The sequence below is a fragment of the Calidris pugnax genome, unplaced genomic scaffold, assembly GCF_001431845.1.
Source record: "Calidris pugnax isolate Ruff unplaced genomic scaffold, ASM143184v1 scaffold11, whole genome shotgun sequence".
NCBI classification, from domain to species: Eukaryota; Metazoa; Chordata; class Aves; order Charadriiformes; family Scolopacidae; genus Calidris; species Calidris pugnax.
This window is the reverse complement of record NW_015090803.1, coordinates 9,427,856-9,443,464: the sequence shown is the minus strand read 5'-3', so window position 1 is coordinate 9,443,464 and position 15,609 is coordinate 9,427,856. Positions and strand designations below refer to the sequence as shown.

At 40.5% G+C, this 15,609-nt stretch overlaps 1 protein-coding gene across 3 annotated transcripts in view; it reads left to right on the top strand.

The window, feature by feature from the left end:
- CREB5 (cAMP responsive element binding protein 5) overlaps positions 1-15,609 on the top strand; it is a 260,711-nt gene that overhangs the window by 190,098 nt on the left and 55,004 nt on the right. The gene's annotated exons all lie outside the window — the stretch shown is intronic.

The window sequence follows — 15,609 nt, the reverse complement described above, 5'->3', positions numbered from 1 at the left end:
CAAGATACCTCATCATAGTGGAAAACAGGAGTAACTTCATTGAACTTCTTTCAGTGGCATTTCGCCAAGGTAAAATTGTCATACGTGAGAGAATGAAATCAAGCCGACAAAGATTAAGCAACCACATGTTTTTATATATTTCTACTTTGCATGACTGGTACAGCTTTTAAAGTTGTTGTCATCTGTCCTGAGGCAAAGAAAAATATCTTCTTGTGTATAGGTATGGTGCATGCAAGAGACTCTGGGTTAAGAGCAACGATATATACGAGCTTATTCTCTCTGTTTTCTTAGATTGGCTAGGTCATGCCTTCGCCTCACTGTTGGTCTGGGTTAGGCTGTTAACCCAACCTCTGTTAACACCCCGTCTAAAACCACACTCCGTAAACATGCAGCCAGTTGGCCAGAAGAAGAGCGATAGCCAAAAAACGCTGGCTCCCCCAGCCAAGGAAAACCTGTGGTCAAGAGTTCTCTCTCTTCTGTACCACACAGTGACGGTGACATGCCAAATGGCAACAGCATCTGCAGCAGAGCTTGTTAAAAACTTTTTGGAATAGGCATGTGTTTTTTCAACACGAGCATAGCTGAGCCAAGCTAAATACTCCTTGGCTGAATAAATCTAAAACTGGCATCTGTTTTGGGGACTAAAGGTTCTGTAGTTTACTCTACCCCTGCACCCCCTGCCTTTTTTTTACTGGAAGTGTGAGGCTACTTAAGAACAAGATTAAATTATTGGTGCATATGGTGAGACTTCTGTGCTTTAATAGCTGAAACTATACATCAATACAAATTATTTTTTAATCTGGATAAGCAGGTTTTGTCCCTAAACGTAACATACGAAGGCACGGTTCTTTCAGACAGAAATTGCTGTCGGTTCCAAAACACAGTATAGTGAACAAGCAGGGCTTTCGCTTCTCAGGGGCTTTCTGTCACTCTTCCAGAGGTGGAAAAAATCTACACACATTAACTCTTAAAAGTAAGAAGCATACTTCAGAGCTCCAGGACCTTTCTTCTTTTCAAATGCGGGGGTTTTATTTGTATTCTGTATCCTAGTTTTATACTTTGTTTCTTTTTGAGCACACACATAATGTAAAAAAGCCTCTTCGTTTAGTCACTGCTTTGAAGGATACAAATCTATTAACAATACCCTGCATGAACAAAAGTGGAAAAAATGTAGGAAATATTCAGAGCAAAATTATTTCTTACATGTAAGTTCATGAATTTTAATTCTGAATCATCTGTATTACAGGCACGTTCGTTCTTATTGTTAACTGTTTCACTTTGCTTCATGCTCAAAGCATGAGACTTCACATACTCCAGTGACTTTTTAAAAAAAGTTGAAAACGAGGGTGCTTAGTACCTTACCAGTTGTGTCCTGCATTAGTAAGGAATTTCAGATTTCCCTGGATTCTGCTAATGCTATTGCTGCTGGTGTACCCAATGCTGTTTAGGTTCTCTTTGGCTGGCCCCTCTCTGCAAAGAATATGTGTTGAACGTTAGGCAGAGTCATCTAAGCTGCTTGCAGCTAATGACTGCAGGAGCTGGAGAAGTTTGGGGGCCTTTGGGGGGGTCCAAATCCATGGCAGATGGATCAGCATTGTCTTTGTGCCTACATGAGAGAATGGAGGTCAGGCTCCTCTAGAAGTGGGACCCAGATGTGAGACCAAATCTTTCTGGCCTCAGAAAAGCGTCTACCTGAGCAAGGCAGGCACGATTTGGTATGCAGCAGTTGTAATGCTATTTGACTTGATTTGCTTCTGTAAAATAAATATGAATAAATAACATCAGTATGAATGCTGTGTGATGCTAGAGAAAGCAGATAGATGGCAAAGGATTCACACTCTTGACTGGTTCACAATTGGTTTGTAGCAGTAAATGGAAGCAGTCTGGTAATTACATACATTGTCTGATATGCAAGCACATCTAAAGACACATATAGAACATGTGTTTCATTAATGTTGTGTTTCTATAATAAGCAATTTACTTATATAATGCATTTTAATCAGCTTGTATTACCTGGCATTTACAAAAAGCCACACTCTGCCACCCAAGATGCTCATTTCCTGGTTGAATTTTTTTGGGAGAATGTTCCTTCAAATATTAAAGTCTTATAGATGACAACCCGGAGCTAATTTAATTTATCACAACAATCTCAGTTTCCCTTACAGTGTGCCTCTCAATTAGGTTATCACCTAATGCTTTAAAACTGTCCTGGAAAATGAATGAGTGAACATCTAAATCAATACTGCTTTCTTCTTAGATTCAGAGCTGAGTGGATAAAACCTTTCTGCTGCCCACCAAAAACACACATTGATTTTGTATTAAAATATATTGCATTGGAAAGTGGAGGAAACATATAGCTCTAAGTGTACATGGTAAAAATATGCAGAATAGCACGTGTAGCATATTAACATGTGGTTCAGTAGTTTGAGAATATTATGCACTCGGAATTGTTGGCGGTGCCTTCGCCTTAATATACTGCTTACATACAGTTTGGTTTGCAGTTTCAGGGTATTCCAGGTTTTATAACTCGGAAGTGCAATAGCGTGTGGATTACCAGAGTGAAAGATAAATAGTGTGCACCGGACTGCTGGAAGGCTGCGGGAGGGCAGGTCTTTTCAGTGGAGCTGATGCCTCTCTATCTGAATTTTGCAAGGCATTGAACTTTACCTGTAGAGATTTATGAGCCTTGAAAGGAGGTATAAAAAGCAGACTGGAAATGAAAAAAATTGAACTTAAAAATACAGTTTTCAATTTGACCTGTTATTTTTTTTCTTTTACCCTCTCCATCTGCCTCTTGCTGGATACATAGTTTTATAAAATTTAAATAAAATATAATATGTGTAGTTTGGCTGTGCCTGCCTTCCTCACAGAATGTGTATGCTTCTTTGAAAAAGAAAAAAATGTATTTCCATATCAGAAGTATGCAAGTTTGTGGGCTATTGTTTTTGCCTTGTACGCATTACTAGGTTGAACAGTAATAAGAAGAAAATTAATTTGAAAGTGCCTATCAGATGTAAGAGTGAAAACATAACCAGAAAAGAAAAGTAATAAACCAGTAATGAGCACTTTCCTAATTATAATGGTAAAATATCCATATTAACTGAACCTCATAATTTACCTAAGAATGCTGGACAGCTTTGGCAGAGGAGGAGGAGAGGTGAAAGAAATTGTGGTTAGCCAGTTGTCATCAGCATTAATTTTTATTCAACTTAATGAGAGCTAAGGGTCCAGATCCTACTGGTGGCTGTGAAAATCCCAGTCCAAGCGTCTCTCAGCTCTCTGTCCCAGTGGAGAGGCAGGACTGGCCGTGGGGACCTGGGCTGTCCAACGGGCACAGCTCGCTTTCTGCAGAAACAACTAAGCAGGGATGGCTCAGCTGGCAGAGGTGGCTGCCTTTCCTCGGATGCAGACTGGGGTCTGCATTTGGATGGAGGCTGCTGCTGCTGCTTGTTGTACAAATAATGTGTGTTTCTGTGCCCGTGAGCTGTGATGGTGCAGGGAGAGGAGAAACCGCTGGAGTAAGCTCTTACCCCCAGCCCCAGTTTGGTACTTGGCTCAGCCCTTGTAGCAGCTGTTGGATGCCCTAACGGCAGTGGCATCCTGGGACAGCTGGTGGCCTTGGGAAGGACATCCCACTGGGTACCAGCTCCAGGACCAGGTCTGCGAGGTTTCCATACTCAGTTCAGGCAGTAGGCTGGCGTAGGCAGCCCGGGCAGGATCAGAGCCACTAGGTTTATCTCTAGGTTTAGCTACTGAACACTTAATGACTGAAGGTATTTTGTTAAATATAATAAAAGGTTTGAAGTCTGTGTTTTCCTATCAAGCTGTCCGGGAAAGGAATCACTTTAGTAGAGCAACATGCATTGCTTCAGGGCCAGGGGGCTTTTCTTCGCACAGATTCGGGACTACTGAGCAGAAAGAAAAATGTCGCATCTCTGCAGAGCTTTCAACAGCAATTGCTCATCTTGCCCTTCACAATAAAGCAGTGAAAGCAGCGTAAGGAAAAAAAAATAAAGTGCAAAGCTTTCCAATATGAAAAAAAAAAAAAAGAGTTGTGACAAAATTTCCTGTATCGGTAACTGAGACATGTTTTCAAGAAAGGGACTGTTAAATAGTTAAAAAACACAGTGCTTCTGCAACTGTTGACAAAACTCACTGTTCTGAAACTGTATCTCCTGTTACATTTGCACTTGTGTTTTAAAGTTCTCAAAGCCAACCTTTCAGTGTGGTCCCCATCTACACTTTAAACCCCTCCCCGGGCAGTAGCTTTGCCTGCAGACAGTATGCCTTGCCGTGGATTAAGGTATTATCGTGATGGGTGAAGCTAATCATATTTTGTTTTGTTTACTGAAACGGGACCTTGTACCCGTCATGCCTAAATGCTGGATTATGAACTAGACTGGGTAGGAACTAATTTTTCTTGAGCTGTCAGTGGCCCAATAAGCGCAGCGGAGGAGCGAGGCGGTTCGGTTACTCGTAGCTGCTGCCAATACGTGTTGAATATTTGATCTCGCTTCTCCCGGGTGCATACAAATTGCGTCGCTTGTTGCAGACACAAGTTGTAACAATTCCTTGCATTTTTCTTTCTTTGTGTCACTTTATCCTGCGGTGATCTTATCAGCATTATTTCCCTAGAAGAACTTGGATTTTTATTATTTTGTTTGACTTTATTCAGCTGGGTGTTAAAATGACCTCTCTTTCTCCCCCACCCACCAGCCCTCACCCTTTCTCTTTCCCTCTGTTTCTCCACCACCCTCTCTTTCCTCAGAGGATTTTGTAGATTTGTTTCTCTTTCTCCTTTTCTCTCCAGTGTCCACCCTGATTTTGTAACCATAGCAATAATTGAAATACAATCCTAATATTTGCTTGCCGTAGCTATCATCTAGCCCAACACATGAACTGCTGCCTTTTGTATGTTGTAAGGTTTTGAAACTTTAAGTCAGATGCGTCTGTATACATGAGGGTGACTTGTTTGCTGCCGAACTGCCCCTTCCAGAAAAGATTTTGTTTGTGTAAAGCTGTGTGTCAGTGGGAGCTGGTGCAAGTGAAAGCAAGTCCTTACGGTAGTGAACCCAGGGAAAAGGAAATTATAAAAATAAAAACAAGGTTGTGTTACAGGGAAGTTCTGCTTCGCATAGATATGTTTCAGTCTTTTCCTTGGAATTTGTACAGCTTTCACTTTCCAAGATTTCCAAGATGAATAATGGAAGTTGTTTTGCACTTCAGGCCATTGCATGTGAAGCCCAGCGTTTGCTTGGGATGTACCAGTGCCTCTGATGACAAGCGGTGGGCTTTGGGGTGGAGGGGGTGGTGGTACACACTTTGCCAGCTCCATATTTTAACCACCAAGGACACAAGAGTTGGAAGCAAAATTCTCATGGCAATAAATCTCTTCTTTATGGACAGGCTTAAAAAGCATTTTCTAAAAACTATGCAGTAGTTAATGAAGCAGTTTATTAATTATGATAGTGTTCCTGTGAGATAAATAATTTTAGACTGTTGAACTGAGAGAGAGAAGTGCAGTGACTCACTAGAGGCCACACAATTTGTCAGTGGAAGAGCTGAAACAAGCACAGAAGAATTTCTTGCTGTAACTTCTAGAAAACACAACTTCTGTCTGAGTAGAATTTATGTGTATGTATTTTTGTCAAGTTAATATTAATTATTAATATTGGTGACAGCAATATAATTGTTGAAATATAGTGTCTTTTCAGGACTAGTGAAAGAATGGGGAGACTCTGCACTCCTCAAGCTTACAGGGGGGCAGGCTCGTATTTAAGATTCAAATCCAAATAAAGGTGACGGTTTGTGTTTGGATTTAATGCCCCTGAAATTTCCTGAACTCCACTGATGAGATTTTGGCTCAGAATGACAAAAATTAACTGATCTTCTGAGACTTCTGTCATCTGAGATGATGGAAGCCTTGTGAGATCAGCTTCCCTGGCATCGTGGCTTTCACTGAAATCTCCGGAGAGCACTTACTTTCACATAATGTCAACCATATCCAAACCAGGACTAACGAATACCCCTGTAGAGCTCCTTCTAAGATCACAGGCATATTTGAAATACTGCTACAAGCTGTGTTCAGCCCGAGGAAATGCTCACAGCATTTGTTGTTTCTTCTGTCAGATATGGCCGGTGACACTTTTCAGCAGTGGGAGGGTTATATACTGTCTTCCAGATGTTCATTAGTGCGACTTCTCTTATTTATGTTCGGAGAGTTATCAAGGAGGTAATTTAAAAACTGGGACAGGCTGGGTCTCCCACCCTGGAAACACTTACGCAGCAAACTTTGCTCCGCTTGCGGTTTTTACTAGCAAATTGCTGGCCAGTAATGTTTATCTGAGATTTTAACGTATGAAATGCTATGGGTAATCCTTCCAAATGTGCTCTACAGTGAGACTGCATGGGATATAGTGTAGTTGGTCGTGTCCTCTGCACTCTGTATCCTCCTTGCAGTACAATTACTGCATAGCCCACCTTACCAGATGCCCCCCACCCCGCTCCAGGGGACCAGCGCGGTCTTTTGCTCACAGCTTACTGCTCATGGGTGTGAGGATTGATTGCCATTTCTCTGGCAGTGTGGGCACCGCCAAGTTACTCTGCTTTAGGTAGCTTACTCCATTTTAGGTGACTTATGTTACAACGAAGACAGGAAAATACTTGATGAACTGGAATAATTTCCTATTAGTATTGCAGAGGCATGGGGAGCTTGGACTTTGACCAGCTAAAGATGAACTTTAAAGATTTGACTAGAAGACTGTCAGTCTTTTAGGAATATAATTTAATTTATGCAAAACCTCTCTCTTCCAGTCATGGATGTGCTGGTTTTTCTCCTATTTTACGTATTAAAGTCACACTGAAACTGACTCAAATTGAAAAAGTGTTCTAAAAATCTTATTTTAAGATACTATCAAAATCTTCATTTAGTAACAATATCAGTGTGGAAGTACTTTAGGATTGTTATCTTCATTATATTACATTTTCATTCATGAAAGCTTGGTCTTAAAATTATGTTGTAAAAAAAAAAGCATTTATAAAATAGAAAACCAGCAAACAGGATTCCTGTAGCTTTGTTTTTCAGCCTACTGGAAATGATTTAAAACAAAAAGCCATCTTTTCATTACAACTCCTCTCTCCTCTCCCTTTAAAAAATCAGAAGCAACGTTTTTGGTATAGTCAAAGATCCCTTGTAAAATCTAGCCCTGATCCTCAGCTGCTGTAAACCTGTATAAATTCTTTGACTTCAAAGGAACTGTGTGGTTTTTGCATCAACTGAGGACCTAGTTTATACTTCTGAATCTCAAAATTTTCCTTTAGGCAAGCTCTGGCCCTTCCGCAGTTTGATACTGCCAGGTAAGCATTTTGTTGGTTTTGGCTTTTGATTTTAGTGTTATTCTTTTATTTAGAATACAGTACGTATTTGCTGCTTCTTTTTGCACACTGGTGTTTTGCCAACTCTTCCAACGTCTTATATCTGAACTTTTTCTGACTTAATATTTCCCCTTCTTATAGGTGTTCATTACATAACAGTTAAAGATAAATTATTTACCCTGAGCACCAAAACAATATCAGAAGATTTTTTTATAATTGAGTCATCACACCAGGCAATCATCAGGAGTTTTTGACTCTCCTATATCAGTCAGTGACAGGTATTGGTACCTGTCCCTAATGATTCATAACAAGAAATTGCCAGATATTTCTTTGAAACTGATGGATGATTCATGTTGTTATATTTAGGACACATTATTCTGGAATGTTTAAATTAGACTAAAAGCCACCTCTGAGTATACATATGCAAACATAGAGTACATTTTTAGTTTCCCATCTGGAAATACATATAAAGTCCAGGGCTGTTTTCAAGTCGCAAGAAATATTGTTATATTTTTATTATGGTATTTCAGTTCACACTCATGCTAATATGAAAAGTTTAGTAATGGCATATCCTCAATACTGCCCTCAAATGCCAAGGTTACACATGAAGTCCAATGGGATCTAGCAAATGTTTAAACTTTTATTAAAGCCCAAAGCCCAAAATAGACTTTACTAGACCTGTACAAATTATTTTAAATTATGTAAATATTTTTAATATGTCTGGCTTCTGACAGAACACCACTATACACCAAAGTATGACATTTGCCTTACTGTGCCAACTTTTTGATTTTTTTTTTTTTTTTTTCTTCCCAAAATACCTAGCATCATTACTGGATCTGACTAGAGTCTGCTTTATGTGCTGCTTGTGGTTCAGGAGAAATATATGTAAAGAGGATGGACTGTGTTCCCCAACTGTTAACAGAAGCTCTTTAGCACGAGGTTAAGCGTGAACTTTGTTTGGCTGCCAAAATAACAGGCAGGAGATACCCAGTATAAGGGTGGGTGAAGTCCTGATCTGCTTTCCATCTGAGGGACACGTACAGCTGCTCTGAAGGCTGGTGTTGGTGTGCAGTGTGTGTGTCACAGAAAACTATGTATTGGGGGTTTTGTAACAGATATTGCTCTAACTTCATCTTCTAGGAATCCTCTTAAATTAAAAAATCCTGCCAGAACATTAATATCTGGATGCGTACAAAATCTTGACTGAATACTTCATTTAAACGAGAGGCAGTGGTAGATGATAGCAATAGCTAACAGTCTGAAGAGCTCCAGCTTTGTCGGTCAAATGTCTGCAGGTGTGTGTGTTTGTGCATGTGGGCATGTGTGTATTTTTTTTCTTTTCTGTGATTTTTGTGTTTGCGTTTTTTTTTTTTTCTTCTTTATTCTATGCACTTTTATGTGCAAGCATAATCTTATCTATGTTTATTTGGCCAAATTTGTCCATCTATTTGTGCATTGCCTTACCTTTTGTTAAGAAACCATTTCTCCTGAATATATTTCAGAATGTTGAAGAACAATAAATAACTGAAAATCCACCCATATTATCCAAAAATCACTTACATCATTTAGGATGACTACCACTTGCATGAAGAATGGAAGATTTGTTCTGCTACATCAATTTGCAGAGACCTGTCAGTCTTCTAATTGATGTTAGTGGTGGATTAGTTTGATTGGAAACTTGATCCAAACAATGTTTGAACTAGTTGAATAAAGAGTTCCCAGAGGTAGTCTAGGGTTTATGTGAAAACTGGTAGAGAAATGCATCACTGCTGAGAATTAAAATAGGAATGAATTGTCCTTGGTGAAATTTGTGGTTACTGGGACTGTCCAAGGGTACCCAAGTCCTTAATTTCAGAAAACAAGGCTGCTTGATCCCATTCTAAAGATTTTAGAACATAAAACTTCCCTTTGTTCTACACTTAAAATTCAAGATGTGTTTATACTAGTCTTAGTAAAACTGGTATATATGACGCTATTTGAATACTGCTCACAAAAATCTGCGTAACATAGCTGTGACTTGTAGTACCCATTCAGCATGTGCTTTCCTCTTGAAGAGGAACTAGGCTAGCCCTAGGGCCTCTGACCTAGCAGTGACCAGGGCTTCAACCTGGGCAATGACCAGCTGGTTGAAGTAGCTGAAGAGTTTCTCACTTTACTAGTTCCTGTCTTTGGTTTGTCCTCTCCACAGTGAAAACAACAGAGACCACGAACATGAATTTCTTGGGAGTACGGAAGATCTTGCTGCAGAGACTTTTTAAGGTCTCGAGCAGAAATGAAGCTCTCTTGAGTTGCATGTGTGAAAGATGATAAGCAACCAGGATTAACTCCTGGATGTCTTTAACCAGAGATGCTGTAGGTTGTGCTGAGCGCTGCATTTCCTGAAGTGTCTGTCTTTCAGAAACACACTGCCAGCCTCCTGGCTGTTACAGGACAGGAGAAATCATGATGTGCACGTGGCTGGGAAATGGCATTTGCCTGAAGTTGTGGGTTGCCTGCAGGTCGATCTCCGTCCTTTGTTTCTTAGTGGGATGTTAGCATCATAAGTGATGGGCCAATGTCCATGCAAGCCTAATGGTGACAGCAGATATGCCAGGAGCCTCCCTGCAGGAGCCTCAGCAAAAGGCAAGGAGAGGACTCCATCGGGCTCCATGCAGGCTTTGGGTGCTCCCAGTGGCGATACTGGGCAGCAGTGGGGAGAGAGGGTCCATAGTCCTGGTGCTCCTGAAGAAAAGGAGTGTATGTGACCCCTCTGTGAGGTGTAAAGCAAGACCCCTTTCCCCCCAGTGTTTGTAAAACACCACAAGAGACCAGTTCTCACAGGCAGACATCTCCTGAGCCTTGGTGGAGGGTAGGCACTAGTGTTGGGCTTTGCTTTCTGGGGAGCACATGCAGGAATGCAGGAAAGCTGGCAGTGCATCTGTGTCTCTGTGGCTGCTCTTCTTCTTTGAAGGAGAAAACCACACGAGACACACCCCCAAGCCCCTCTCCTCTTCATTTACACACCCGGTACGTAACGTTAGTACGGGATCAGTGAACACTCTACCTGTCCTCTTGAATCTCCACGTGGCATTTGATGTATCTCCCATAATAAATTATGTACTTCAAGCAGCAATAACAATAGCTGAGATTCTTGAGACGAGAAGAGTCACATTACCAGAAGTACCAAAAAGGCTGATTAAAATTAAATCGTAGCAGACAACAGTTGTGTTACAAAGGAAGGCTCGATTACAGCCAAGTCACTTTCTTTGCTAACCTCTGACTTATTTATTTCTCCTGCATGCTGCAGTCTGCATACTCTTTCTGGTTGTAATGAGCATTAATTGATTAGCTGGATCTATGAAGAGCTTGAGCACTCGTAAGTACTATCCCAGTGGGTACACAACTAAATAGTTTATGAGGTAATTAGTATTTTAATGCCTTTTCTAATGAGCCTTTTCAGTAATGAAATCTCATGAGAACATTATTGGTTCATATATATTTCTTCAGACACAACAGAAGGTAAGCTAATGCTATTAAGAGATTTTAAAGCTAGTTTATAAAATGGTTTTTAGTAACTTATTTTTGAATACTTGCCTTGGTTCGTTTTGCTTTATTAAAAAAAAAAGCCATCTTAATTTTTCCCACTGCTCTGCCTCTTGCACTTCTCTCTCCTGACAGAATTCTTACACTATACTGCAATTTCAAATAATTGGGATAATTTCTGAGGCTGCTACCCAATCTCCTAAGCTCAGCTGTAAGTAAATAATACCATACTGTCTGAGCGTGTTGTTTCAGATGTGTTCTCATCCTGGGAAAAAAAACAACTCTGTGCCTGGCTGCACAGTGCCTTGGATTTATGACTGTGTCAAGTTTGAGAGAATGACCAACCTCTACAAAGCTTCGCAATGTCAAGCTGAGCTCTATTCTGGAGGCTCGAAAGCAGCACAAAGCTTGCAACCATACAGGAACCTTACTTCACCTCCTCCTTCAGGTTCATTGGGTGTACCTAGTTTTACCCAGGTTTAACCCATAGTGGGAAGATCAAGTCCTGTGTCTTGCATTTTATTTCTCTGGTACCTAATAGACGATGGCTTCAGATGGCTTTGCTGGGAAGAGTATTTTGTTCTGTGAATGGCTCATTTTATTGTTGGCCATGGGGATGGTACTTGCTTTTAGTTCTCTGGGCATCACAAAGTAGCATCAGCTTTTTATGTTTTCATCTCTTAGGGCTCACTTCTTCCAGCTGGGAGGTGCAGTCTTGTCCCGAGTGGGACTACAGCCCATAGCGATGCTGTGAAACAGCCTGGGCCAAAGACCGAATCATGTATGTTTTGGAAACCTGTTTCATAAATTAGTTTTACGTGTCTAGGTGATGTATGCCTTAAAATACTTTGGAAACTTCATTTTAAGTTAGGGATGTACAAATCCTATTTAACACTAGAAGCTGTAGCAGTAAGACTGTAAGAAATTCCCCTATACAGATCTCATTATGTAATGTAAGATGTAATGAGTCTAATTCATCCTTGGGGTGTCTTTAATGGTGTCAGCACGGTTTTGTGAAGGATGGATTTGGCCTAGGGACACCATCACTATAAAGCCTGACTGTCCTCCACTGGTATTTCCCTCTCTGTCTCCAAAGCTTTACTGAGACATGTCACTGTGATATATTAATACCCTAATACTTGTTGATGACTTAAGTTATTAGTAGTATTGTTTTCTTCAAATGAATATGAAAAGCCACACTTTCAGTTAGGGTAACTGTAAAAGCCCCATCCAGAACATACAGAAACGGTGTCCTTTGACTTCACATGTTTTACCTTGCTTGCAATACCATGCATCAGCAACGCTTAGGAGATGAAGAACGCCCAACGCTGACCACTGCTTTCCATGTTGCCTGCCATCTCCCCACCCTTCTGCAGCATGAGACTCAACAGCACAGGAGAGGCTAACGCCTGCTGTGTCAGCTCCTAACAGCACCCGCAGAGTTGTCAGTGCTCACCCGTGTGGCACGGTGGAGCTCTCAAGGCACAGTCAGACACGCTCTTAGGATGGAGGCTTGAATGGCCTAATCTGTTCCCTCAGCTGAGATGTGGTAGCTTCTTAGGTCCATGTTCATGGTCTGCTTAAAAGGCAAAATAAATCAGATTTGCCTGAATTGTCTTCAGAGGTGAGGCAGTCACCCCTGGCTGCTCCAAGACCCTCTGCAGGGTCAGCATCCTGTGCCAGTGCCCGGAGAAGAAAGTTCAAGCGAGAAGGTGCACATCAGGTTACCAGCCCAAGAGCAGAGGAAAAATATCCTCAGAGAAATATTTTGGTTTCCATTCTGGAAATTTCGTAGAGGGTGTTTCTGCTCTATATTCAGAAGCTTCCTTAGGGGAGAAATGATCCGTGAGCTGTCTGAGGGTGGGAGATCTGGACTATCTGTCTTTGATGGCCTTTGGATTTTGCTAAAGCTGTCTCTGAACACTGATGGAGCATGGTCAAAGTTAAAACTGGGGAGATGGGGTGACTAGTTGCCAGATGTTGCTTTTGATTTTGGTTAATATTTCTTTTCAACTTGAAACAGGCTGGAGTTGTTTTGCTTACTTTTTCAGAGACTATTTTTGTTTGTGATTCCTGAGTCATCACCTGTCTTTGCCAAGACTTTATTACATCTAACAAAAGGTATATTATTGATGGACTGTGGCATGCACAAAGCCTTTCTATAAACTTCACTGGACTTGTGGTCCTCCCAGATTAATTTTGCTCCGTCTCTGCTCCTGAGCAGGTCCATCCTCTGTGCTTTGCTCTGACAGCATGTAAACGCTGAGCAGGCTTTGACACCTCATCAGCTTAAAAGCTCAGCTTTCTTGGCTTCTGATGCATTTAGATTAGTCCTCTTACCTTTCAATCTACAATACTGTGTATGTATATGTATATCTATAGTCTTGGTGATTGCTAAAAGAACAGTGGAGAAGTAGGCACGGAAGAAATGTCTTGCCTTCAACATACTTGGAAAAAGCAAAAGCACTTAAAAGAATCATTTGGCACCTTCTATATCTTTCTCTTCCTTGTGTGTACCATGAGATCATGATTAATGCTTTTTTGTGATGTTTGGAGGGCAGAAATCACTTGCATGTTCAAGTCAGGAAGACCTCTGAATTGGCAGGGCCCAGGGGAACCAGCAGCTCTGGGTCTGAAGGACCTGTGATGTCATCTCATGTGGCCACGGGGGATGCAGCTATTACTTCTTTAGGCATTATTCTTGGATAGGACTAAGGTGTGTGGGTTTTTTTGGCCTCCCGAACACATTAATTCTGCCCTGAGCAATGGAAAGAGTCTCCACCCTCGGAGGAGGCTGTTTAGGATGGGGGGTGTCTTAATGTGGAGGGGCAGGGGCTGTTGGAAGTGTGCATGCTGGAGGACAACCAGAGAGGACTCTAGACTTTACAAATACACTTCCAGTGATGCAAAGTGAGTTCAAAGGAATGGGAACCTGTAAATGAAGTTTATTTGAAATAAAGCTACTATGAGAGAGAGAAACATATGCAGTAGAGAAATGGGATATTTTGACATTTATTCATGGCTTTCCTGGGGTGTCTTGGACTGTATAAACTCACTGCTATTGTGTTAGTGAAACCCTAGATTCCCTGAGGCCATAACTGTGACTGGAATTTAACTTCTTTTGCTTTGAAGAAAGACGAGAAAAAGTAAATTTATTACACTAGTGTAACTCCTGTCAATTCTGCACTTAAAGGAATTATGAACAAACACATAATTTTAAAAATTATGGACAAACTCATAATTTCCTGACAGTTTCCACCCAAATTATGTGCATTTTGAGAATACGTATTTTCTGTATAGAAGGAGGAGTGGAGTTGAATGTCTTCTTTTTCTTCATTCCATTTGTTTCAGTAAAAGAAGATGCTATTGAAGACATGTTGGATAGTCTGTCTGGTGTCATTGATGAACTCAGCAAGAGATACGCTATCTCTGTTTAGCTTTTAAGCTAAATGAATACATTCAAAAGGCATGGATAGTTTAAGCATAGTATTCTCAGAATGTCTGTCTTTTTTCTTGCAACTTTAATTCAGAATAATTGTGTGTTTTATTTACAGTTCAATTTAGATATTTTTTACTTCTGTTTATATATTGTGTCTGGTTAATAGATGGCAGAGACTGAGTGAAATTAAAACATAGAGAACCCCAACAATAAACATCCCAGCTCACAGTTAGACTATAAGTCTTTGTGCTTTTTCATGGTGTGATTTCAGCATCTAATTAAGCAGATGCTCAAGTAGTTTGGGGAATCAAATCTTAAATTACCCAATTAAATTACTTTTCCCTATCAGCATGAGCTTCAGTGTCAAAAGATCAATTTGCAATCGGCAACAAATATTTAGGATAACATAAATTAAACCACCTCAAAAAGCCAGAAATAAATTGTTAGCTAACAACACAAAGTGCAAACTGGAATCATATGAGAGAGTAGTACATTTTACTGCAAGGCTGCCTATTTTGAAGAAGACAAAGCAAGGGATATACTTGATTTTCATCAGTTCTGAGCTGTTTTCTGGGAATATGCTGCTATTTCACATTTAGGTATTATTCTCATTACTAATTTGGAACATTTCCTTTCCCACCCCCATCAGTCACATTCCAATCAAAAATTTGTCCGGGTGCATTTTTGGGGGCAGAGAACAGCTAGTGGCATATAATATAAGCTAAATAGGGCGAATATACTAGTTTACGTGTAAAGAATGTAAAAATCAGGGATGTCTTTATGGTTAAGTTTCTTTACTAATATCTCTGTGTTGATTCACTAATTGCTTTGCTCCTGAGCAAAGAAAAAAAGATTTCTGGATTTGTAAATGAAGCTGAAACCATGGGGTTCGCAGTATGAGGGCCACCCCAAGTACAATGTCCGCATTAATCTTTGCTCCTTGCACAGGAGGCTGGAGCTGCCTGCCAGAGCTAATGAATGGATTCTGACTCTGCCACGTTAGGCTGTTACCAAATACAAAGGCTGGTCACAAATTACAGTTTGTCTGATGGCATCAGATATAAACATTAGAAAAACATTTGCTTAACAGTAATAATTAGTCAGCAATAGAGTCAAGATTGCTTTGGAGCACTGAGGCAAATGTGGCTTTCTGTGGGAAAAAGCCTGTTGCCTGTCTAGTGATTCATAAAAAGCAAAAAAAAAAAAAAAAAGGTTTTTTAGTTACATCTCTCCTAAAGGTGAGACCAAACCACAGCATTTCTACAAAACCCAAA